Here is a 26865-nt window from a genome sequence, read left to right as displayed (position 1 = left end):
GGCACTATCGCCGTGCTAAATGGGACAGACTTTGCACAGATCTAGCAACTCAAAACTGGGCATTCAGGAGGCGCTGTGGGCCATCAACAGTAGTAGAATTGTACTCCAGCACAATCTGTAACCTCATGGCCCGGCATATCCCCCATTACCATCAAGCCAGGGGATCAACCCTGATTCAATGAAGAGTGCAGGAGGGCATGCCAGGAGCAGTACCAGGCATACCTGAAGATGAGGTATCAACCTGGTGAAGCCATCAAACAGGACTACTTGCACACCAAATAGCGAAAGCAGCACGTGATAGACAGAGCTAAGTGATCCCACAACCAACGGATCAGATCTATGCTCTGCAGTCCTGCAACATCTGGTCGTGAATAGTGATGAACAATTAAACAACTCACTGGAGGAGGAGGCTCCACAAATATCCCCATCCTCAATGATGGAAGAGCCCAGAACATCAGTGCAAAAGATAAGGTAGAAGCATTTGCAGCAATTTTCAGCTAGAAGTGCCGAGTGGATGATCCATCTCGGCCTCCTCCAGTGGTCCCCAGCATTACAGATACCAGTCTTCAGCCAATTTGATTCACTCCACGTGATATCAAGAGTTGGAGACACTGGATACTGCAAAGTCTACGGACCCGGACAACATTCTGGCAATAGTACTGAAGACTTGTGCTCCAGAACTCGCCGCTCCCCTAGCCAAGCTGTTCCAGTCCAGTTACAACACTGGTATCTACCCGACAACGTGGAAAATTGCCCAAGTATGCCCTGTACACAAAGAGCAGGACAAATCCAACCCGGCCAATTACCGCCCCCTCAGTCTACTCTCGATCATCAGTAAAGTGATGGAAGGTGTCATCAACAGTGCCATCAAGCAGCACCTGCTCCAAAATAACCTGCTCAGTGACACCCAGTTTTGGTTCTACCAGGGCTACTCAGCTCCTGATCTCATTACAACCTTGGTTCAAACATGGACAAAAGAGCTGAATTCGAGAGGTGAGGTGAGAATGACAGCCCTTGATACCAAGGCTGCATTCAAATGTGTGTGGCATCGAAGAGCCCTCGCAAAACTGGAATCAATGGGTATCAGGGGGCAAACGCTCCGGTGGTTGGAGTCATACCTGACACATAGGAAGATGGTCGTGGTTGTGGGAAGTTAATCATTTCAGCTCCAGGACATCTCTGCAGGAGGTCCTCAGGGTATTGTCCTCGGCCCAACCATCTTCAGCTGCTTCATCAATGACCTTCCCTCCATTATAAGGTCAGAAGTGGGGATGTTCGCCAGTGATTGTACAATGTTCAGCACCATTCGTGACTCCTCAGATACTGAAGCAGTCCATGTTCACATGCAACAAGACCTGGACAATATCCAGGCTTGGGCTGACAAGTGGCAAGTGACATTCACGCCATACAAATGCCAGGCTGTGACTATCACCAATAAGAGACAATCTAACCGCCATCCCTTGACATTCAATGGTGTTACTATCACTGAATTCCCCCACTATCAACTTCCTGGGGGTAACCATTGACCAGAAACTCAACAGGACTCACCACATCAGACACTGGCTACAAGAGCAGGCCAGAAGCTAGGAATACTGTGGCGAGTAACTCACTTCCTGACTCCTCAAAACCTGTCCGTCATCTACAAGGCATAAGTAAGGAATGTAATGGAATACTCCTCACTTGTCTGGATGAAGGCAGCCCTAACAACACTCAAGAAGCTTGACACCATCTGGGAGCGACACGGTGGCTCAGTGGTCAGCACTGCTGCCTCACAGTACTATGGACCCGGGTTCGATTCCAGCCTCGGGTGATTGTCTGTGTGGAGTTTGCACATTCTCCCCGTGTCTGCGTGGGTTTCCTCCAGGTGCTCCAGTTTCCTCCCACAGTCCAAAGATGTGCAGGTTAGGTGAATTGGCCATGCTAAATTGCCCATAGGGATGTGTAGATTAGGGGGATGAGTCTGGGTGGGATGCTCTGAGGTTCGGTGTGGACTTGTTGGGCCAAAGGGCCTGTTTCCACACTGTAGGGATTCTATGATCAGAAACTCAACAGGACTCACCACATTAGACACTGGCTACAAGAGCAGGCCAGAAGCTAGGAATACTGTGGCAAGTAACTCACTTCTTGACTCCTCAAAACCTGTCCGCCATCTACAAGGCACAAGTAAGGAATGTAATGGAATACTCCCCACTTGCCTGGATGAGTGCAGCCCCAACAACACTCAAGAAGCTTGACACCATCCAGGACAAAGTAGCCTGCTTGATTGGCACTACATCTACTTCTACAAGCATTCGCTCCCTCCACCACCTACGCTTAGTCGCAGCAGTGTGTACTATCTACAAAATGCACTGCAGAAATTCACCAAAGATCCTCAGACAGCACCTTCCAAACCCACGACCACTTCCATCTAGAAGGACAAGGGCATCAAACATAAGGAAACACCATCACCTCAAAGTTTCCCTCCAAGTCACTCATCATTCCTTCACTGTCGCTGGGTCAAAATCTTGGAATTCCCTCCCTAATAGCATTGTGGTCAACCTACAGCAGGAGGACTGCAGCGGTTCAAGAAGGCAGCTCACCACCACCTTCTCAAGGGCAAGTCGGGATGGGCAAGAAATGCTGGCCAGCCAGTGATGCCCACATCCCACAAATGAATAGAAAAAAAATCCTCACATGGACTCTTGCAGATACTGATGGGATTGGTTTAACCTCTTGTCTAGGTATGAGAACTTGAAGTGTAATCCAAATTGGAAGGGAGCTAATATGGTAAGTGGAAGTAGAAAAGCTGTGAGAGACACTAGAAGACAGGGACTCGGGGACCGCTTTGCAGAACACCTACGCTCGGTTCGCAACAAACAACTGCACCTCCCAGTCGTGAACCATTTCAACTCTCCCTCCCATTCCTCAGACGACATGTCCATCCTGGGCCTCCTGCAGTGCCACAACGATGCCACCCGAAGGTTGCAGGAACAGCAACTCATATTCCGCTTGGGAACCCTGCAGCCCAATGGTATCAATGTGGATTTCACAAGTTTCAAAATCTCCCCTCTCCCCACCGCATCCCAAAACCAGTCCAGCTCGTCCCTGCCTCCCTAACCTGTTCTTCCTCCCACCTATCCCCTCCTCCCACCTCAAGCCGCACCTCCATCTCCTACCGACCAACCTCATCCCGCCCCCTTGACCTGTCCGTCCTCCCTGGACTGACCTATCCCCTTCCTAACTCCCTACCTACACTCACCTTTCCTGGCTCCATCCCCGCCTCTTCGACCTGTTTGTTTCCTCTCCACCTATCCTCTCCTCTATCCCTCTTCTATCCGCCTCCCACTCTCTCCCTATTTATTTCAAAACCCCCTTCCCCTCCCCCTTTTCTGATGAAGGGTCTCGGCCCGAAACGTCAGCCTCTCTGCTCCTATGATGCTGCTTGGCCTGCTGTGTTCATCCAGCCCTGCACCTTGTTGTCTCAAAGCCACACGCTGAGTTTACCTCAAATGCAGACAATGTCAAAAAGACAAAGTTAAGGGCATTCTACCTGAACGTACACAGCATTTATAACAAGGTAAATCATCTAAAGGCATAAATATATGTAAATCATTTCCTCTGCAGAAATATAGCTGCATGGTGACCAGGACTGGGGACTGGATATTCAATGTTTAGGGAGGACAGACACGAAGGAAAAGGAGGTGGAGTTGTGCTGATAGCACGAGATGGGTCTGAAGAAAATTCTGAAGAAGGGTCCCAACCCGAAATGTCAACTTTCCTGTTCCTCTGATGCTGCCTGGCCTGCTGTGTTCCTCCAGCTCCATGCTGTGTTATTTCAAATGTATATAGATTGGTTAAATCGTGAGCACTGAAACTATGGAGGGTAAGTTTCTGGAATGCGTTAGGGACGGTTTTCTAGAGGAGCTTGTTGAAAAGTCAACTAGAAGACATACTATTTTAGATCTCGTGTATGTAATGATAAACAGTTAATTTTTAGCCTTGTGGTTAATGAATCTTCAGGGTTAGGTAACCACAATATGGTAGGATTTTACGTTATGTTTGAAAATGAGTTAGTTAAATATGAAGCATGGGTGTTAGATTTGGATAAGGAAAACTATAAAAGCATAATTGCAATTATGAATTATGAAATTGAAATTACAAAAGCACAAATTATAACGCATATTAAGTATGAAAAGGCAGGAGATTAGGACGAGAATGGGTGCAGGCACAATGCCCTAAATGACCTTGTCCTGCACTGAGACAATTCTGTGATTCTATGAGGCACAAGTTGGCTGAGCTGGATTGTGAAAATACATCAAAAGGCCACGCTACATAAGCAATGGACAATCTTGAAAGCACTATGAATATGGCTTACAGCAAATACAACTGTGGCTGGCAAAGAAAATTAAGGATTGTATAAGATTAAAAGAAGAGACTTATAAAGTGGCCAATAGTAAATCTAAGGATTGGGAACCTCACATCATAGTAAGGGGACATTAAAGATGTCTGCAAATACTCTGCCAGCTGGTCCACGCAGCATCTGAGTGCATGGCCAGGGACTCCATCCAGGCCAGTCACTTTCAGTTGGTTCTCCTCAAGAAGGCTGATATGATGTGTGCGACGGTGACTGTAGATATAGTTGCACTTGAGGCTGTTGGGGCAGGTGACATCATCTCATTGACCTTCTGTTCAAAATAAGCATAGAATGCATTGGGCTCATTGGGATGGATGCATTATTGTCAGCATTCTACTCAATTTCACTTTGTAACCCATTATATCATGTAAGTTTTGCCACAGCCAACGTGTGTTCATGTGGTTAGTCTGGGACTCTAGTTTGGTCTGGTATTGTCTCTCGGCATCTCTGATGGCTTTGCGAAGATTGTACCTAGATTTCCTGTACAGGTCAGGGTCGCCTGACTTGAAAACCTCAGACCAGTACTTCAGTAGTGAGTGAGTCTTCCAGTTCATCCATGGTTTCCGATTGGGCAACACACGGATTAACTTCTTTGGCACATTGTCCTGTACACCCCTACTGATGAAGTCTGTGATGGTAGTGATATGCTCATTTAGGTTGGCCGCTGAGTTCTTGAATATGGACCAGTCCAAGCAGTCACGTAGGAGCTCGTCCATTCCCTCAGACCTGCATTGTACAATGTTTTGTACCAGATCCTCATGCTTCAATTTCTGCTTGTAAGCTGGGAGAAGGAGCACAACCTTATGATCTGATTTACCAAAATTTGGGTGGGAATGGAGCAGAAAACACCTTTGATGGTTGTGTAGCAATGGCCTAGAGCGTTTGGGCCTCTGGTGGGATAAGAGACATGTTGGCAGTATCTTAGTAATACATTCTTGAGGTTGGCCTGATTGAAGTCACTGGTTATGATGAACAGAGTTGCGGGGTATTCCATCTCAAGGTTACGTGTGGCAGTGTATCAAGTGCGCTCTTCACTTCCACATGGGGTAGGATGTAATCTTTCCTTGCTATAGGAAAGATGTCAGGATAACCAAAGTAAACTCCTGTGGCAGGTAGTAGGGACAGCACTTCACCGTTAGATTGTCTATGTCTGGGGAGGAGTAACTCATCAGTGTTGTCATATCCAAGCACCAAGAAATATTGATCAGGAGGCAGATACCTCCACCCTTTGCCTTGCCCACAGATGCTATGCGGGCCATCTGATGGATTCAGAAACCCTCAAGTTATAAAGTACAGTCAGGTGGAGCAGGAGTGAACCATATCGCTGTAAAGCAGAGCACACAGCAGTCTCTCAATTTCCTTTGGTCGGTGAGTCTAATAAGATTGTCCAGCTTGTTTTCAATAGCTTGGATATTTGTCAGGAGTATGCAGGGGAGAAGGAATTTAAGCCATCTTGTTTCAATCTCACTTGTCGGCTAGCATACTCCCCACGTTTGCTGGGCAAGTAGCTGCTTCTGGTTGAGCCTGGGAATTGGAGCGGATGGTCTGCCATTCTGGAAGGTGAGTGGGTGCATTCGATGGGGTCCTGGCCTTGAGCATTTTGGGAGTCTTGTTCTTGGTCTGGTCATGTCTTTATGACATGTGTCCACATAGTCAGGTAGGGCATTGGGTCCATGCTGTGTCCACTCCATGGAATCGGGTTGCTGATTGACATAGAATAGAATCGTAAAATCCCTACAATGTGGAAACAGGCCCTTCAGCCAACAAGTCCACACCGACACTCACAGAATTCCACCCAGACCCATCCCCCTAATCTAACCCGATGAAGACCAGGAACTCCCGAAGCTCCCGACTGCATGAACTGATGGGGCCTGACTGCCAACCTTGGAATTACGACCGTGATAATGAATTGACCAGCCTCTTACCAGATTTGAAGGCCCAACTCAGAGGGGCGGCACGGTGGCTCAGTGGTTAGCACTGCTGCCTCACAGCGCCAGGTTCGATTCCACCCTCAGGCGATTGTCTGTGTGGAGTTTGCACATTCTCCCCATGTATGCATGGGTTTCACCGAATGGTCCGGTTTCCTCCCACAGTCTAAAGATGTGCTGGGTAGGTGTTATGGCCATGCTAAATTGCCCATAGTGTTCAGGGATGTTTAGGTTAGTGCATTAGCCATGGGAAATGTAGGGTTAAGGGAAAGGGTAAGGGGAAGGGGAATGGTCTAGGTGGGATGATCTTTGGAGAGTCAGTGTGGACTTGTTAGGCTGAATGGCCTGTTTCCACACTGTAGGGATTCTATGGTTGGCATGGACAAGTTGGACTGAAGGGTCTGTTTCCGTGCTGTATGACTTTGACTCTGTGTAATTCTCACCACTTGCCTTCCCACCCATTTTTATGTCTGTGAAAACTTGTCTATAGCAAATTTACTTTCCTCACTAAAGTCATTGATATGTATTGTAGCCCCAGCACAGGTCCCTGTGGCACACCATTCGTTATAGGTTGCCATCTTAAAAATGCACCCATATTCCAACTCTGAATGACTCTTCACCAGAAAAGATGTCATTAACAGAATGCTGTGCTGAATATTTTCAGCATTTTCTTTTTTTATCTTGCATATTTTAAGAATTGGCAGGTTACATTTTCATAATTGTATTTGCAAATTTCATTTAGTAAAATATAGGCCCGAATTGAACTTTTACAATGACTAATAAAAAAATCAACATTTAATAAGAAAAACAAAAATCGATACAAATGTAAATATGCATTGAAGTTTGATTCAGTAATGTTAAAGTATCAGAATTGAATTATTTTATGGATGTTGGTTTGTCTGCTCATTTAACACAGATTTAACATGTTCAGTTAAAAGGATTAATACCTCAATTGAAATTGTTTGCAAGAAAATTTCATACGAATATGTTAAGAGTTCATAGGATGACACCACAAGGTGCACTTTAATTCCATCTGATCCCAAAACAATTGTGGCCAATATTAAATTCATCCAGATGACATGAATATATCTTGTGAATATGGTAAAAGAATAACAAGTATGACAAATCAAACATAGCCTCTGTTGTAAGAATTAAGTTGTGTTAATGTTTAGTTTAGTTATGGTTGATCTCACTGAGCCTAGATATGCGCATTGCCTCATGACCAGCCACTCAGAGATTCTCCTACTAATATCCGTCATATTTTCAGCAGTCTAAAGCAAAGTAACTCACAAATACCTCACCTCCTTCTATTTCCTAATAAAAATATTAAATTAATAAATTATTTCCATGTTTCTCTTCTGTGGTTCATGAAGTGGTTCACTTATTGTTAAAATAAGTTTTTTTTGTGAGCAAACTAGACAGCAACACTTTACCTTTCCATGGCATAATTAAATGCAGTTGTTGCTGCCTGAGGTAGCCTTCTCTTCCAAGATCAGCAGGCTGTAAGGAAGATAAATGAAATGTTAGCCGTTATTTTAAGGGGATTGGAGCATGAAGGTAGAGATGTCTTACTGTAGTAGCACAAGATGCTGGTGAGTCCACATTTGGAGTATCATTCTGAGGATGGGTCACCGGACCTGAAACGTTAACTCTGATTTTTTCTTCACAGATGCTGCCAGACCTGCTGAGCTTTTCCAGAAACTTCTGGTTTTGTTCTGGAGTACTGTAGTTTTGGTTCCCTTATTAAAGAAAAGATATTATTTCACTGGAGGCAGTACGGAAAATGTTCACTCAGATAATCCTAGTATGGAAGGATTGTCTTATGAGGAAAGATTAAACAGGGTGTGACTCTACTCACTGGAGTTTAGAAGAATGAGAGATGATCTCATTGTGACACACAGAATTCTTAAGGGGCTTGTCGGGGTAAATACTGAGAGGGTGTTTCCCTTATGGGAGAGTCTAAGATCATAGGGCATAGTCTCAGAATTAAGTGACACCGATTTAAGATTGACATGAGGAGAAACTTCTGCTGTCTCAGGGGGTTGTGAGTCTTTGGAACTCCTTGCCACAGGGGGCTGAGGGGGAAGAGACCTTGTGTATATTTAAGGTTAAGATAGATAGATAATTGATCAGTAGGGGAATCAAGGATTATGGGGAAAGGGCAGGAAAGTGGATGTGAGGAATGTTGGATCAGCCAGGATTCTACTGAATAGTGGAGCAGGCACAAAATCTGAACAGCCTACTTCTTTTCCTATTTCTTATGGTCTCATGATGTCATCTAACTTTCTAACATGTACACTGCCTTTTTGACATATTTGTAATAATATAACAACTGGTTGCCTTCCCTTTGGATGAGATGTTAATTTCAGTTTGACTGTCTGTTGGCCAATCTAAGTTGATATGTGACCACTTGTGGTCAGATCATTGCTGTGGCCATTTTAAGTCAGGATTTTTGTCCCCATCAAAAACCAATATCATCTCAGGAAATAAATCAGCTAATAAGACTTCAAAAATCAAAATGAACATTGTACTTTATTGATACATGAGACTGAGCGAGATTTTCACAGTATTGCTGATGTGAAAGAAGATAAGTGTTTGGTGCCTGGCACAGAGACAATGGGCTGAAGGGCCTCTTTCTGCACTGTAAAATGCTGTGACTCTATGACAGCGAATTCATCAAATTCTCTGACATTTTTGTTTAATGGTTCATGGGATAAGGCCATTACTGGCTATATTTAATTATTTCCCATCCCCAAGATGGCAGCAGAGTAAGACACTCCAGCCTGAGCTCCTCTGCTCCATCTGTTCTTTTTCTTTTCCTTTTTATCTCTCTTCTATTTCTCCCCCTTCTGCATTACGGCTGTGGAGGAGCTGGTGATCCCCAGAGGTGAATCCTGGAACAACGGCTGGCATGTGGAAGCAGAACGGAGCAGTGGCCAGCGCGAGGGAAACAGTCCTGGAGAAGCACCCGACACAGGGGAAACAGTCCCAGAGAAGTGGATGATGCAGGGGAAGCAATCCTGGAGCAGTGGCTGACGCGATGGAAGCAATCCTAGAGCAGTGGCTGATGCGGGGGATGCAGTCTTGGAACTTACTTTGGAGGAGCTGAGAGATGGTATGGAGTGGACTGGAGGCTTGGAGCCAAGCGGGGACAGTTGTTGGTCTGGGGTCTGGCGTGAGCAGTCAGACCATGTTGGGAAGCCCCTGTGCTGTGCTGCTGCAATGCAATGTTTACTTGGAATGCTTTTTAATCTGACTGTAATGTCAATCCTTTGACTATGTCTTATTTCTAACTTATTCTTCAAACACTGTAAAGTCATGCAACTACTTTTTGTTCTTCTTTAGTATCTAAGATTAGGTACTTGTACCTAAGATGGTGCTATAAGAGGTGAAATTGTAAAACTTTTCACCGTACTCCCGTACTTCTGTACTTGAGTACATGTGACAATAAATGTTATTCTATTACCCTGAGGATATAGAATCTCCACAGTACGGAAATGACCATTCAGCCCATTGAGTCTACCGACCATATGAAGAGCATCCCACCCAGAGTCAGCAACTAACCCTGTCCCTGTAACTTCTCATTTATCATGGCTAACTCATCTAGCTTGCACATCCCTAGACATTACAGGGCAATTTACCATAGCCAACCCACCTAACCTGTACAACTTTGGATTGAGTGTGGAAATTGGAGCACCTGGCAGAAAGAGGCCCTTCAGCCCATTGCCTCTCTGCCAGTCACCAAGCACCTGTCTCCTCTCATCTCATTTCCAAGCACTTAGCCAATAGCCTTGTATGTTGTGGCATTTTTAAGCGCTCATCAAAATACTACTTAAATATTGTGATGGTTCCTGTCATCTTGCAGAAACCACGGGAAGAACATGCAAATTTCACACAGGCAATCACCCAAGGCTGGAATCAAACCCAGATCCCTGGCTCTGTGAGGCAGCAGTGCTAACAACTGAGCCACTGTGGTGCCCACTTACTGCGAAAAGTCAACCACATTGCTGTGATTCTGGAATGAATCAGATGGTTTCTAACTTTGGTTTACAAAATTAATTACAATTACCAATAACTTCCAAATCAAATTTTGAAATTTTATTATCCAGACAAATGCTAAATAACTAATAACATGCTAACTGACAGTTTCCCATTACTTGAAATCACATGAAGAGAGACCAGTCGGCTGATCAAATTGTTACTTTTACCCTGTTTTCTGCTTTCTGTCGATCATAGGGGCCAGTGCGGATGTTCTCGTACTCCAGGATTTATACCATACCGCAGTGTGTTGCAATGTTCTTTTGTGTGAGGGTGATGATTAGTTAAATATTGGTGCACATCATACAAATACTTTGAAACACCACCCTCTTCCACCTTTGATTATATTATTTTGATTCCCACCTCCAGTTATCAGGACCGCTACCTGCAAGTTTCACCTATATACAGTGTTACAATCTGAATGTACCAAATTTGTTTAGGAGTAATTAGTAATTAATGAGTCTACATACTGATATTCATCAGGTTGATTGAACTTCACAGGATACAAACAGTGCTGATCACTACAGAACCTCTGCATCCTGTGATGCCACACCTCATTGCAAGACTTGGATATTTTTGTTCAAATTTTGATTGGTCAATTAGCAGTTGTAAGCCTTAGCTAATAGAATTTATTGCGGATTACTGCATTTCCTGCAGGACCCTCAACCTACCCAGACACTGGATGCTTTTGAATGTTGATTGCTCAACTAATTATCAAGGGTGAATTTCAAGGTTGAAAACACAAAATGTGAGTTTTTCCAGCCACATTCTGAGAACGACACTCAGTGTCATGTGCTGCCATATCACACTCTTGACCTCTCGCTCCATCAGCACCGCCTCATGTTATCTCAGAACTGTCCTGCCTATCAGTTCCACTTAATTCTCTAGCTCATTCAATGTCCAAACAAGAAACTTTTTCTCTTCCTTTAAGGCATTAAAAAACACAAGCTGCAACAACTCAGAGGTACCCAAACCCCTCTGGAACCTTTCTCCCATCCTCCTCTCTCATCTTCACCCTTTCTCCTAAACCTACCTCTGTTGAGTATTTACTATCCCTTCTGACCTTCTGCTATCTGATGCCGAATGTTCTGTATTCACCAATGGTCTTAGTTTTATCCCTCTGTACACCCACCTCAATGCATTTCAGGCATGGCATGACGTTGAACTCTTTTTCCGTCGCTTCCACCTCCATGCCCATTTCTGCAGATAAGAATCCACTCCACATCCCACAGACACCTTCAGCCACCTCTAAGTCACTCCCTGCAACTGAACTCGTCCCTCTGGCCTTTTACTTGAATATGACCGGTTCATTGAGAACTGTCTGTGCGACATCGGTCGCCTTAATTACTCTGCAACCCCCCCTTACCCATTCAAACCTATCTGCCTCTAAACTAACTACGCTTTGGTGATCTCATCTTCAACCCTGACTTTGGCATCAAACTGGACAAGGGTAATGCTGTTGTTGTCTGTTGTACTAACCTCTACATTGTTGAGGCTGAGTGCCAGCTTTTGAACACATCCTCCTCTCTCCCCCAGACCATGACCCCACTATGGAACATCAGGCTATTGTGTCTGCGAGGGACACTAATCTCATTGTATCTGGGGATCTTTCCCCCAATAGCCTGTTAGCTCATAGCCCCCAACCTCATATAGGCTGCTTCTACCTTCTTCCCAAAATCCACAAACAGGACTGCCCGGGGTAGACACATTGCTCCTGCCCCACAGAACTCATCTCTTCCTACCTGACTCAATATTTCCTCCTCTTGGCCAGTCCCTTCCCACTTATATCCGCAAGTTTTCTGATGCTTTGTGGGTTAAAGCGCAATCCCTTTACACCCCCATCCCACTTGAGGACATTCTCAGGGCTCTATGCTTGTTCCTGAAAAAAAGGCCTGAACCGTTCCCATTCAACACCACCCTTCTCCAGTCACTTGGAGATAGCAAGAACTGCAGGTGCTGGAGTCAGAGTCAATACAGTGTGGAGCAGGAGGACAACAGTAGGTCAGGCAGCATCAGAGCATCAAGATCAAGCAGCATCAAGACTGATGAAGGGTGTAAACCCGAAACGTCAACTTTCCTGCTCCACTGATGCTGCCTGACCTGCTGTGTTCCTCCAGCTCTATGCTGTATTGACCACCCTTCTCCACCTGGCCGAGCTCATCCTCACTTTGAACAACTTTAACACCTCTCGCTTTCTTCAGATCAAAGGTATAGCTGTGGATACCCATATGGCCTCAGTTATGCCTTTTTCTTTGTGGAGTGTATGGAACATTCCATGTTCTAGTCCTTCAGGTCCCACTGCACAACTCTTTCTCTAGTACAATGAGGACATTATTGATGCTACTTCCTTCTCTCATCCGGAATTGGAAATGTAACAATTTCACTTCCAAGTTCCACTCTGCAGTCACCTTCACCTGGTCCATCTCTGACTCCTCCCTGCATTCCCCAACATCTCTGTTTCTATTTCTGGAAATCAGCTGGCCACCAATATCCACTACAAACCAATCGACTTTCACAGTTATCTTGACTATACATCCTCTTCCCCTGCTTTCTGTAGAAATTGCATCCCATTCATCCAGTTTCTCCGCTTCCATTGCATCAGATCTGATGATGCTTCCTTCTATACGGGGGGCCTCAGAAATGTCTATCTTTTTCTTCAACCCAGGATTCCTTGCTACTGTGGTGCACAATTCAGAGGTACCCAGGCCCCTCTGGAATCTTCCTTCTCTTCTCTTCTCGGTCTCCATAGTTTCTCGTAACTCTACATTCTAACAAGAATTTACTATCCTTTCTGACCTTCTGCTCTCTGATGCTGAACGTCCCATATTCAGCAAGTGTCTTCGTTTAATCCCTCTGTGCCCCACCACAATGCATTTCGGGCATGTTGAACTCTCCTTCCATCACCTTCACCTCTACACCCATTTCTTCAGACAAGAGCCTTTTTTCCATCCCACTGACCCCTTCATTTACCTCCAATCCTCTCCCTCCATCTGAAACCTTCCTGCTATCCTTTTACCTGCACGTGACCTGTCCATTCTGAACTGTCTACATGACATCAATACTCTGTGCCCCTCACCCATTCAAACCTATCTCCCTCTGAACTGACTGCACTCTGTGCTCTCAGATCCAACCCTGACTTTGTAATTAAGCCCGCCGACAAGGTTGGTGTTGCTGCTGTCTGGCATACTGACCTCTACATTACAGAGACTGAATGCCTGCTCTCAGATACCTCCTCCTATCTCCCCCGGACCATGGCCCCACCATTGAGCATCAAGCCATTGTGTCCACAATGGTCACTAATCTCACTGTATCTGGGGATCTACCCTGACTGCCTCCAAGCTCATCGTCCCCAAAACTTGTACTACCCGCTTCTATCTTCTTCCCAAAAATCACAGGAGGACTGCCCGGGCAGACCCATTATTTCCACCTAAATTCCTGCCTCACAGAACTCATCTCTTCCTACCTTGACTCAATATTTTCTCCCCTTGTCCAGTCCCTCCCCAGTTAATTCCATGATTCTTCTGATGCTTTACATTGGTTTCAGAATTTCTAGTTCACTGGCACAGCCACCTCCTTTTCACCATGAACGTTCAATCCCTTTACACATCCATCTTCATCAGGAGTCTCTGCTTCCTTCTGGAGAAAGGGCCTGAATTGTCTCCATCCACCACCACTCTCCTCCATCTGGATAAACTCATTCACACTTTGAACAGCTTCTCCTTTAACTTCTTCCACTTTCTTCAGGGCAAAGGTATAACCATGGGTACCCGCATGGGCTCCAGTTATGTCTATCTCTTTGTTGGGCACATGGAACATTCTTTATCCCAGACTTACCCTGGTCCCTCCCCACAATTCTTTCTCCAGTACATCAATGACATCACTGGTGCTGCTTCTCTCTCTCTGGGTCAGAATTGGAAAAGTATATCAATTTCACTTTCAATATTCATCCTGCTCTCACCTTCACTTGGTCCATCTCTGACTTCTACCTTCCTTTCCTCAGCATCTCTATTTTCATTTCTGGGGATAGGCTAACCGCCAATTATCCTTTACAACCTCTAATTCCCATCCTCATACCCTGCTTCCGATTAAGACTCCATTCCATTCTCCCAGTTTCTTCCTCTCAGTTGCCTCTATTCTGATGATGCCATCTTCCATGTATTCCCCTTCTCTCCCTTGTCAGTATTTCACAGCGACCATTCTCTCTGGGCCACCCTGGTCCACTCTGAACAGTCCTCATACTCTGACGGCACCTTCCTATGCAATCACAGGAGGTGGAACACTTTCCCATTTACATCTTCTCTCCTCACTATCCAAGGCTCCAGACACACCTTCCAGATGAAGCAGCAATTTACCTGCCCTTCACTCAATCTCGTATTTGCTGCTCACAATGTGGTCACCTCTACACTGGAGAAACAAAACACAGACTTGGGCAATCGCTTTGCGGAACATTTATACTCAGTCCGCAAAAATGACCCTGAGCTTCCAGTTACCTGCTGCTTCAGTACAACACTGAGTTCCCGAGCCAATATTTCTGACTTGGGTCTGCTGCAGTGTTCCAGTGATGCTCAATGCAAGCTCGAAGAAATGGTTTTTGTTTTCCTCTTAGGGACCCTGTAGCCATCAGGGCTCAATATCAAGTTCAATAAAATTACAACATGAACACTTTCTTCCATGTCCTTTACCCATCCCTGTCCTTTAGCCAGGCCCTGTCATGACAAGGGCTGCTTTCAGCACAGTAAACCCACTTTCACTTACCTATGAAACCCATTATCAGCTTTTCTTTGTCCTTTTGCCAGCCCAACTGTTGGGCTCCATCTTTGCTTATCTGTTCACTCCCCCCACCCTCTGTCTTCAGCATATATACCACCTTTCCCTAGCTACTATCAGTTCCTAAGAAGGGTCACTGGTCTCAAAACAGCAACCCTGCTTTCTCTCCACAGATCCTGCTGGACCTGCCGAGTTCCTCCATTTTTTGTATCAGATATCCAGCATCTGTAGTTCTTTGTCGGTAAGGTTCTGTCCTCCTGTTGCAACTCTCTCATTTGCATGGAGTTGCCACTGAAAGGATGAGTGGAAGTACTATGATTAGAGGAAAATTTATTGTGGGGGGTTTTTGCAGTGGAACCTGGTGTACATTGGTCTTCCCAGAAATTGTGTTTCGAAAGCATTATTGTTGATTTATGCCATCCCCCCAGCCCAAGAATTTTGGCTTACATTTTAGAAATAAGGTGGACTGTGGAAATGAGTAATGGTAATAAGGTTAATGGGAAGGTCAAAATAAGCAGTATGTGATTGACTCCACTTTGACCCACGAAGACCAGTCATTGCAGGCATTCTTACTATGTATCACTCAGCTGCACAATATATCACAATGCAATCAGGAAATTAGACATGGGAAAACAAACATTTCTTAACATTCATTCCTCACATTCACATTAAAAATTTTGTGGTTTCAAAGTTAAAATTATTTTTTATTTATAGAAAGAAAAGATTAATTTATAAATTATGCAATCTATTTAACAAAAGGTAAAGGGTACTTTCATTTGAGTTTTTGAACTATAGTTAAGATGCTTGCCTCTGATTAATATGTGTGCCCAATTTAAACCCAAAAGCATGTTGTGTTTGGTTGGCTCGCCGAGCTCGTTCGTTCCGCAGATGTTTCATTACTCTGCTGGGTAACATTATCAGTGCAGCCTCCAATGAAACGCTGTTGTGTTTTCCCGCCTGTTATTTAAACTCTGGTGTCCGTTGAGCTGGATTACCTCACTTCCGGTTTCCTTTGCAATAGAGTGTATATGGGGTATATGAGACCCCCCATACACTCTATTGCGAAGGGAAACCGGAAGTGAGGTAATCCAGCTCAACGGACACCAGAGTTTAAATGACAGGCGGGAAAACACAACAGTGCCTCATTGGAGGCTGCACTGATAATGTTACCCAGCAGGGTAATGAAACATCTGCAGAACAACTAAACAGCTTGGCGAGCCAACCAATGACATCATCCACAACCCGAGCTACAAATCTACTGTAAAACCTTAGAGACCAAAAGCATGTTGTTACATTATAGGAATCTAAAGTAACCTTTTCTAAATTTGAAATGTATTTGGAAGTGAAAAAGTAATGAAGTGTGTTACTGTGGGGCCTGATATTTTGGTCAGATCCACCATTTGTGTACCATTACTGATGATGGATACCAAGAGGTGGTCTTGTTAAAATGAGCCTTGGCCACTCAGTGCACCCATTGTACCACTGAGAAAACTGATGTATCACTCTGACTTGGGTCTGCTGCAGTGCTCCAGTGATGCTCAATGCAAGCTCGAAGAAATGGTTCTTATTTTCTCTGGGGGACATACTCACAGACATGCCCTGTTGACAGTACTCCTTATGTAATTTTAAAAAATAGTATACATCAGAGAATCCCCAAAATGGCAAGTTTTTCTTCAACTCCCCAATTTGTTTTTATCTACACAGTCTGTTGTCGGGCAGCTCCAAAACAATTAAATTTAGCTGAATGTGTTTTGTTCAAGATGCATGCCACTCACCATATGTTAGTACTTTTAAACTGTGAGATTGAAGATTGTGTGATTTAAACAGAACATCCGGAGTCCAGTTTCAAAGGTATGGAAAAACAACTGTATACAACGTATTTTCATGACTGCATCAGTGGTTAAAAATATGCTTACTGATTTGAATGGACCAGTGCAATTGGGCTGGAATATATTTTGCTTCTGGTTTCCATCTGTTGTGCAAGGTCTTTAAGACCCTGCAACAAAATTATGATGATGTTATGGAGCTGCTTCCAACAAGGCATAAATAACAGTGTGGGAAGAGTTAATCATATAGATTGAAGTTGGAAGATCTTTAGATTTCAAGGAATAGACTTTTGACATTGTAACAACAGTTCTGAAACTAGTATCTTACAGATTACCATGTAGAGCAGAAGCCTAAGCTTGAAGACAGTTCTTGACTTTGCCTTCTCATTAACCAGTCTGTCTCGAACCCAAACTTTCAAAATGTGACCGCAAAAAGACCACCCATCTGGTTTTGAATTGGATTGTCATTTGTTGAAGATAGTTGCTAGAGCAGTTAGAAAATGTAAACTGGAAACCAAAGATGTATTTTCAAAAGTTATGACAAGTTTACTTTTCCCAACTGAATGGATTATCTCAAAATTCAGGATACCATTTTCATTGAAACATTCAGAGAATAAGGATTCCATTGAGTCCCATGTGTCTTTGTCAATTCTTTGAAAGAACTAACTGAATTGGCTTACCCACTTGATTTGTTCCCATAGTCATACAGATTTACCCTTTCCAACTATGTATCACATTCTCTTTTGAAAGTAACGATTGACTCTGCTTCCATCATCTTTTCAGGCAGTGCATCCCAAGTCAGAGAACTCACTGCATACGTAATGGCTCTGCTTATCTTTCTCGAATCTATGCCATGGATTTGAGACAGGAATAGTTAAAGAGTGAGGAATACAGTTATAATACATGATGAAATGCTGTACCCTAAATTATGCATGTGCTTATTAAAGTGAATGATAATAGTGTTGTGCTTGGAAAAGGTGTGACCATTAAATAATGTGATTGTCACATTTTTATTTCATGTTAAAAGTGTAAAACTACTTGGATGTTTTAGAATAGATTATCTAGTGAATAAATTAATATTCTGCATTGTACAAAATGGAGAGCACAACATAGTAGAATGTAGACAATAGAACAGTACAGCAACCATGAGACTGTTCTAAACTCATTCTTTCTGCCTTGCATATCCCTCTATTCCATGCCTGTTTATGTGGCTGACTAAATGCCCCTTAGACATTACTACATATCTGTTTCTATCATCTCTCCTTGCTGCGTGTTCTAGGCACCTACCACCCTCTGTGGAAAACTTGCTTTGCATATCTCCTTGAAACATTCTCCCTCTCATTTTAAACCTATCTGCCCTCATATTTGATATTTCCATCCTGGGAAAAAGATTCTGACAATCCAACCAATCCATGCCTCTCAAAATTTTACATACTTCTATCAGGTCACCCCTTAGCCTCTGATGCTGTAGGGAAACAATCCAAGTTATCCAACCTCTCCTTATAGCTAACACATTCCAATCCAGGCAAAATCCTGGTAAACCTCTTCTGCACCCTTTCCAAAACATCCACATCCTTCCTATAGTGTCGCAATCAGAACTTTGCACAATACTCCAAATGTGGCTTAAGTAAAGTTTTATATAGCTGCAACCTGACTTGTCAACTTTTATACTCAATGGCCTGAACGATGAAGGCAAACATATCGTACACCTTCTTTATCACCTTACCCACTTGTGTTGCCAGTTGCAGGGAGCTATGAGTCATAGAGTCATAGAGTAATACAGCATTGAAACAAGCCCTTTGGCCCAAACTGGTTCATGCTGACAATGCTGCCCACTCAGCTAGTTCCAATTGCCCACATTTGGACTTGTACTCCAAGATCCCTATATATCAATGCTCCTAAAGGTCCTGCCATTTACTGTATACTTTTCTCTTGTAATTGACCTCTCAAAATGCATCACCTCTGACTTGTAATGTGAGATCAATAGCTAATTGCTAATTCTTTTCCAATGGTTTTCACTCATTCTTTGCAGAATAGCTCAGCCATCTGTTTGGCTGCTTGGACATTTGACAGATTTACAAGCTTTGGCTATTTCTGATAGGCACCAATGGATTCTGCACTTCAAATTTTGTATGCACAGTTGTCCAAGCTAATATCAGTTTGATGGTTTGCTGGCTTCTAAAACACTATAACATTTGTTTACACAGCAGGATCATGGAATCATAGTTTGCTTATTTTGGTAGATGTATGAACTTCTGAGAGCATTATGGCTTCTCGTGGGTTATTCAAGTGGTGTATGTTTGTTTTTACTGATTTACGAGCTTCTGGGAGGATACTGCTTTCTCAGTTGTCTGATGCCCGTTTACTATGACAGCTTTGTGAGTTTTTCAAAGTCTTCTATGTTGATGTAGGGTTTCTGAGTTCTAACTATAATGAGGCTATTAGGTTATGGATGTTGGACTGGGGGCTGAAGGGGTGAAAAGAGCTGAAAGGAGTGGCGAGGCTTGAAGGGGTGAAAGATTAAAGGGGTGTTGAGTGGGATGGAGTGGGGATGAAGATGGTGAGGGGTGGTGACGAGGATGAGAGGTGAAGATGGTGAGAGGAGTGAAGTGGGCAGTGCAGGTGAGTATGAGGAGGAATTTAAATTAGTTTGTGGAACTGCAGAATGGGCTGATGCCTGTGTTAAGTCTTTTAACCTGGTCACTTGGGTATCTGGCTAGTAATATTCCATAGAGTTAGCACAACTCTGGGCCATCCCTACGTGTTTCAGATGAAGATCCTGGTGGGTGACACTGCCAACATGAAGCTGGGACTGATCTTGTTTCCATGATGAACATTCAGTCCAAAGTGTTCAGGAAAGAAACAGAGCTGTCAGTACGGATTAAGGAAATAATTGCATTATTGGTCAAACAGGAAGGCTTAAGAGATGTCAAGAACAGAATCTATTTGCTTTAAACTACCAAACAATATTGGTTGTTAGGTGTTATCTCTATGTTATAAGCATATCAAAATGCAGAGCACAGTGCAAACACAAATAAAAGAAGCAAAGACAGTTTGAGGACAGATTCACAGATAACATAAAAGGCAATCCAAAAGTCTTCGAGTTGGACATAAAGAGTCAAAGTCTGTTCTGTTTTGACAGAGTTATAAGCTTGAGAAAATACAGAACAGCAAACTGGATTAGGGACCTAAAAGGGGATTTGTGCATTAAGGAATTGAATTGAATATCCTTTATCGTCACGTGTGTTCAATATAAAATACAGTGAAAAGTGTGTACTGTCGCTGTCCATAAGTGCCATTTACATTAATTTGGAATAAAGTAGTACAAGAAAGATAACTTTCAAACTTTCCTTCCTCACCACTACGGCAGGCCACCACCAAGGTCCTGCTCCAGGCTTCTCAGCCCGCACGATGCCTCCGAGAATTTCAATCGGCCGCTCCATCGCTCCAGGGACGTGACCCCTCTGTCGCCACCTCAGGTTGCCTGCTCCCGCCTGTTACCGCTCGCGCCGTTGGCTTGCGCTGGCCGCCCGTGCAATGCTCCAGGGCAGCATTCCCACGTGCTGCTACAGTACTCTTCACCGCCCTACTCCCGGGCTTGTAGTTCACGCGCTGTTGCAGGCCTCGTTCCGGGGCACGAGGACTTGGTGTCGGCTCTAGTACTGAGGAGCAAGAAGAAGAGGAAAAAAAGAAGAAAAAGAGGGAAAAAAAGGAAAAGGAAAAGGGACCTTAATAGTGTAAGTGACTTAATAGTCTTCCCTCATCCCTCATAATTGAAATGCTTGATGCTAGTTTGGCCTGAACATCCACAAATCAGCAGACAATTGAATATGCTCCTCTGATGCTGCTTGGCCTGCTGTTTCATCCAGCTCTACACCGTGTTATCTTAGACAATTGAATATTATGGGATGCTGAGAACCATGCTAAGAACATTTGTTGGGAAATCCTGCCCAACAGAAGATAGGTTGCCTGCAGTCATTGAATAGCCATCTGGCCATTCATCGCATGTAGGTTTGTTTTCTACCCTTCAGGGGGAGTGAATCCCAGAGAGTGGCTGTCCAGTCAGGGCCAGTGCAAAACTAACCCAGGTTCTATGGGCACAATCTACACCCAAAATAGTCCACATCTGCAGAATCTCCTTTACTCAGTCAGGATGGCACAGTTTCTCCAATGTCATTGTTAAATATCAGAAAGAGCAGTGGCATGGTGGCTCAGTAGTTAGCACTGCAATCTCACAGCACCAGGGACCTGGGTTTGATTTCACCCTCCGGTGTCTGTCTGTGTGGAGTTTGCACATTCTCCGTGTCTGTGTGGGTCTCCTCCCACAATTCAAAGATGTGCAGGCTAGGTGGATTGGCCATGCTAAATTGCCCGTAGTGTTCAGGGTTGTGTAGATTAGGTGGGCTATAGGGGAATGGGTCTGGGGGTGATGCTCCAAGGGTCGGTGTGGACTTGTTGGGCTGAAGGGCCTGTTTCCACTCTGTAGGGATTCTATGATTATCAACTGTGCAATTGCTTATTCTGGTTTCTGAATGTAGCCTCTATCTTCTTCAGCCTACCATAGACTCATCAAATTTTTCTGAGCCTGGATTGCTTTGTGTTCTTTATGTTTGAACCTGTTTCAGTATTCCCAGAAGATTGATTTCAGTTCATATTTTAATTTCCAATTTCATTTCCTTAGAAACCGGGAGGGTCAATTTCTTTTTCTCTGTTTCCTTTTCTGTTTTCCCTTTTCAGTAAGGGTTCATCTCCTAACAGAAAAGTTTTGAGATCACTTGATCATGTTGATGTCTTGGTTCTGTTAGTAGCTGATTCACATCTAAGTTTGAATGGTTCAAACGGCTAAACCTTGTTTTAAGAATATATTTTTTATGAGCAAACTCGACAACGAATTTTCTATCTGTACGATGGGGTTAAATGCAGAAATGTAGTTGCTGCTGCCTGAGGTGCCCGGCTCCTCCAAGACCAACAGGTAATCAGGAAGGCAAGAGAGTTGGAACCTAAGAGTAGGTATGTCTTACTGCAATTGTACAAGGTGCTGGTGAGACCACATCTGGAATACTGAGAGCAGTTTTGGTCCCCTTATTTAAGAAAAGATATTATTTCACATTGGAGGCAGTTCAGAGAAGATTCACTAGGATGATCCTGGAATGGCAAGATTGTATTATGAGCAAAGATTAAATGGATGGGGTCTGTACTCATTGGAGTTCAGAAGTATGAGAGGTGATCTCATTGAGACATGTAGGATTCTTAAGGGAAATGCTGAGAGGATGTTTCTCCTCATGGGAGAGTCTAAGACCAGAGTTTGTCATATGGCATTGTATCGAAAACCTTCAAGACACCCATGTATAACACATCATCAGTATTCCCCTCAACTCTCTGTTATTGCTTCAAAAAAACTCCAGCAAGTTAGTTAGATACGATTATCCCTTAATAGTCCATATTGGCTGTTCTGAATCAATCCGCATTTTCCACATGACTATTAATTCTATTCTGAGTAACTATTTCTAGCAGTTTCCTGAAATTAAGCTGACTGGTTCTAATTGCTGGTCTTATCTTTACAATATCTTTAGATATTTGAATGAATGTATAATATATACAACTCTCTGGGCCTGCAGCACCACCTCTGTGTCAATTGAAGATTGAACAATTATTTCCAGTGCCTCTGCAATTTCCTCACTTCTTTCAATATCTTTGAATGCATGTAATTTGTCATGGTGCATTTTCAAATGTAAGTATCAACAGCTACATTAGGGATTGAACTTATTTTCATCTTCATGTATAGCTTTTATCTTTAAATCTTTGTAGCTGTATTTTATTGAATACATTTTTCAATTTTCACTAAAGCATTGCTATTTTTAAAGAAAATCTCTTATATTAGAAGGGGACCAGAAAAAAATCATAAAATTCATAGTTCATGGACCAGTCAGGAGACATGTAACTGCCAGAAAGAGTTAAGGCTTGCCCATTTCAGTCTAAGTATTCATTTAGCAGTGTCTTAACTATTGACAAACTATCTCAACTAACATCAAAAGTAACTTTATACAAATGTGCGGTCTCAATTTTACGTCTTTTAATTATTATTTGAGTTAAATAATCTCACATGTTGTCAACCAGTCACTAAGCCTGTCCAAATTCTCCTGAAGTTGCTTTTACATCTTCCTCACAACAACATGTTCATTTATGATAACAAGGTGTAGAGCTGGATGAACACCGCAGGCCAGGAAGCATCAGAGGAGCAGGAAAGCTGACGTTTGGGCCTAAACCCTTCTTCAGAAAATGTTGTGACTTTCTGAAGAAAATGATGTGACTTTCTGAAGAAGGGTCTAGGCCTGAAACATCAGCTTTCCTGCTCTTCTGATGCTGCTCGGCCTGCTGTGTTCATCCAGCTCTACACCTTGTTATCTAACTTTTTAAAACCTTTGCTTTCTGTTCCTTTTATTTCCATTAATCTTTTTGACATCAAGAGTGTGATGACGAGAGTTCAGAAATATTATGTTTTAGTTAGAGTGAAGGGTAAGGCTGGTGAGATTAAGGAACAATGGATGAATAAAGATATTGAGGTTCTAGTCAAGAATAAATGAGAATCTTATTTTAGATAGAGACAACTTGGTTCAAATGAATCTGTTAATCAATATAAAGATAATGTACGGACATTCTTAGGAAGGAAAGCAAAGAGGGGATGTGAGATAGCATTCACAGATAAGGTTAAGGACAATCCAAGAAGAGTCTACAAATTCATTAAGAGTAAGAGGGTAACTAGAGAGAGATTAGGGCCCCTTAAAGATCAAAGACATTCTGGGGGTCTTTGAGAATATAAAACTGGATAAATCTCCAGGACCTAACCTAATGTATCCCAGAATGCTATGGGACATAAGAGAGGAAATTGCAGGGCCCCTTCCAGAAATATTTGCATCATCTGAGGCGAGATGCCTGATACCTGGACCACTTGATTATGAAGGATTATGAGGAGAAACTGGGGAACTACAGACCAATGAGTCTGAATTTAGCTGTGGGTAAGTCGTTGGATGTGATTCTAAAAGATAGGATTTATAAACATTTAGAGAGGCAAAAATTGATTTAGGATAGTCAGCATGGTTTTGGGCAAGGAAAATTGCATCTCACAAACTCAATTGAGTTTTTTGAGGAAGCTACCAAAACGATTGATGAGGGCAGAGTAGTAGACGCTGTTTACTTGAACTTAGTAAAGCCTTTGACAGGGTTCCACATGGTAGACTAATTAGTAAAGTTAGGTCACATGGGATTCAGGGTGAGCTTGCCATTTGGATACATAATTGGCTTAACAGCAGGAGACAGAAAGTGATGGTGAAGAGTTGCTTTTCGGACTGGAGGCCTGTCACCAGTGGTGTTCCACAGGAATCAGTTCTGGGTCCTCTTTGGTGTGTCATTTATATAAATGATTTGGATGAGAATATAGAAGCCAAGGTTAATAAGTTTGTGGATGACACCAAAATTGGTAGACAGTGAAGAAGGTTTTCTAAGATTACAAACGGATCTTGATCAAATGGGTCAATGGGCTGAAAAATTTCTCATGGAGTTTAGTTTGGATAAATGTGAGATATTGCTGAGGTTGGTTGGCTCGCCGAGCTGGTTTGTTGCTCCGCAGACGTTTCGTTACTGTGCTTGGTAACATCCTCAGTGCAGCCTCTGATGAAGTGTCGGTGTGTTTTCCTGCCAGGTTTTTAAACTCTGGGGTCCGTTGCGATGGATTGCCTCATTTCCGGGTTTCCTCCATAGTGGAATGTATGTGGGGTCGAGTTCAACGTGTTTATTAATAGCATGCTTCGTGGAGTGCCGTGCTTCCAGGAATTCTCGTGCCTGTCTCTGCCTAGCCTGTCCCAGGATCTTGGTGTTGTCTCAGTCAAAGTCGTGGATCTCCTTGCCCATGTGGATTGAGATGAGTGAGTATTGGTTGTGTCTTTTTGTAGCCAGTTGGTGTTCATGTACTCTTGTTGTTAGTTTCCTTCCTGAAGAAGGGTCTAGACCCGAAACGTCAGCTTCCCTGCTCCTCTGATGCTGCTTGGCCTGCTATGTTCATCCAGCTCTACACTTTGTTATCTCATAATTTAGGTTAATGTATTGCAGTGCAAAGATTATATTACACAAGGTGATGTCCTTTGGGTAAGACATCACATCAAGGACATTGTCTACATATTCTGGTAGTTCAGATGGCTCTTCAAGATAAGTGTAGGGAAGTTTAACAATTAAAGACACAAAATTTATATTATTGATCACTCGTACCTTTGCTGTTTGTGACAACTTTCCAGAGGTAGAATAGTTACTCTATTTGAATGCACCCTGTAGTTAGTGGGGTGGATCTTGACTTTGTACTTTGTACTGACATAAAATTGGTGACTGTGAGTCAGCAACTCTTTTATGTTTTTCTTGATTTTATTCCCATTGGTTTTAATTGCATGCGAAGTCTTTGAAGAATTTTCTCAGAGATAAAACATTAAGACCATAAGATGTACATGAAGAAAGAGGCTACTCAGCCCATCAAGTCTGCTCCACCATTCAATGAGATCATGGCTGATTAGATAATCCTCAACTCCACTTATTCACCTTTGCCCCATAACACTTGACCTTCTTACCAAGTAAAAGTTTGCCTTTCTCAGCCTTGAATGTACTTGAAGACCTAATCTTGACAGCCCTCTGCGGTAAAGAATTCCACAACCATCTGAATGAAGAAATTCCTCCTTACCTCTGTCTTAACTGGGAATCCCTTATTCTGAGATTATGCCCTCTGGTCCTGAATGTTCCACAGGGGAAACTTTCAAATTCACCTATCAAGTCACCTAAGAATTTACATATTTCAATAAGGTCACCTCTTCTTCTTCGAAACTCCAGTGAGCATAGGCTCAATGTATTCAATCTGTCCTCATAAGACAGTCCCTAAATACCTGGTGTCAACCCAGTGAACCTTATTTTAACTTCCACCAATGCCAATATATCTGTCCTTAGATAAGAGGACCAAAGCATTCTAGGTTGGTTAACCAGTGCCTTGTTTAGCTTTAGCAAGACTTTCCTAGTTTTATACTCTATTCCCTTTGAAGTAAAGCCCATCATTCTATTTGCCTTCACTATTACCTCTATCCATTCTCACATATTACATCCAACATCATGGGCTCATTTCTTTTTAAGTCACCTTCTGGAAATCCATATAAATTACTTCTGCTGGTCCCCCTTTATCTATGCTGCTTGTTACCGCCTCAAAGGATTCTTGTAAATTTGTCAGGCATCATTTCCCCTTTATTGTGGCATGCTGTTTCAGCTTGATGATATTACACATTTTTAAATGCCTGCTGTTATTCCTCTTTAATAGACTCTCACATTTTCCTATTGACAGACATTAAGCTGAATGACTTATAGTTACCTGTTTTTTGTTGCCTTCTCTTTTTAAATAAATGTGTTACATTGGCTGTTTTCCAGAACTCTAATCCTTTAATAATGATGAATCCAATTTCAGCTCATATATTTTTACATTTCTTCTTATGTTATTGTTTTGCATGGACATTTCCAGGATCTAAGGATTCTAGAAAGATTGCTACCACCATCTCTGTTACCTCAATTGAAATTGCCATCTAGGAAATTTCATACAAATATGTTTGCATAGGATGACATCACACAACACAATTTAACTCCATTGGATCCCAAAACAATTATTGGCAAAATTAAATTTATCCAGAAGACATGAATATATCTTGTAAACATGTTAAAGGAATATCGAGCATGATAAATCAAAGATAGCCTCTACTGTAAGAATTGAGTTGTGTGAATGTTTACTGTCATTATGATTAATATAACTGAGCCTAAGTATGTATGTTACCTCATTACCAACCAACCAGAGAGATACCCCTACTAATGTTCATCATATATTCAGCAGTCTAAAGCA

Source organism: Rhincodon typus, chromosome 3 (genome assembly GCF_021869965.1).
Source record: "Rhincodon typus isolate 14 chromosome 3, sRhiTyp1.1, whole genome shotgun sequence".
Classification (NCBI taxonomy): Eukaryota; Metazoa; Chordata; class Chondrichthyes; order Orectolobiformes; family Rhincodontidae; genus Rhincodon; species Rhincodon typus.
Note: the sequence above shows the minus strand (reverse complement) of the source record.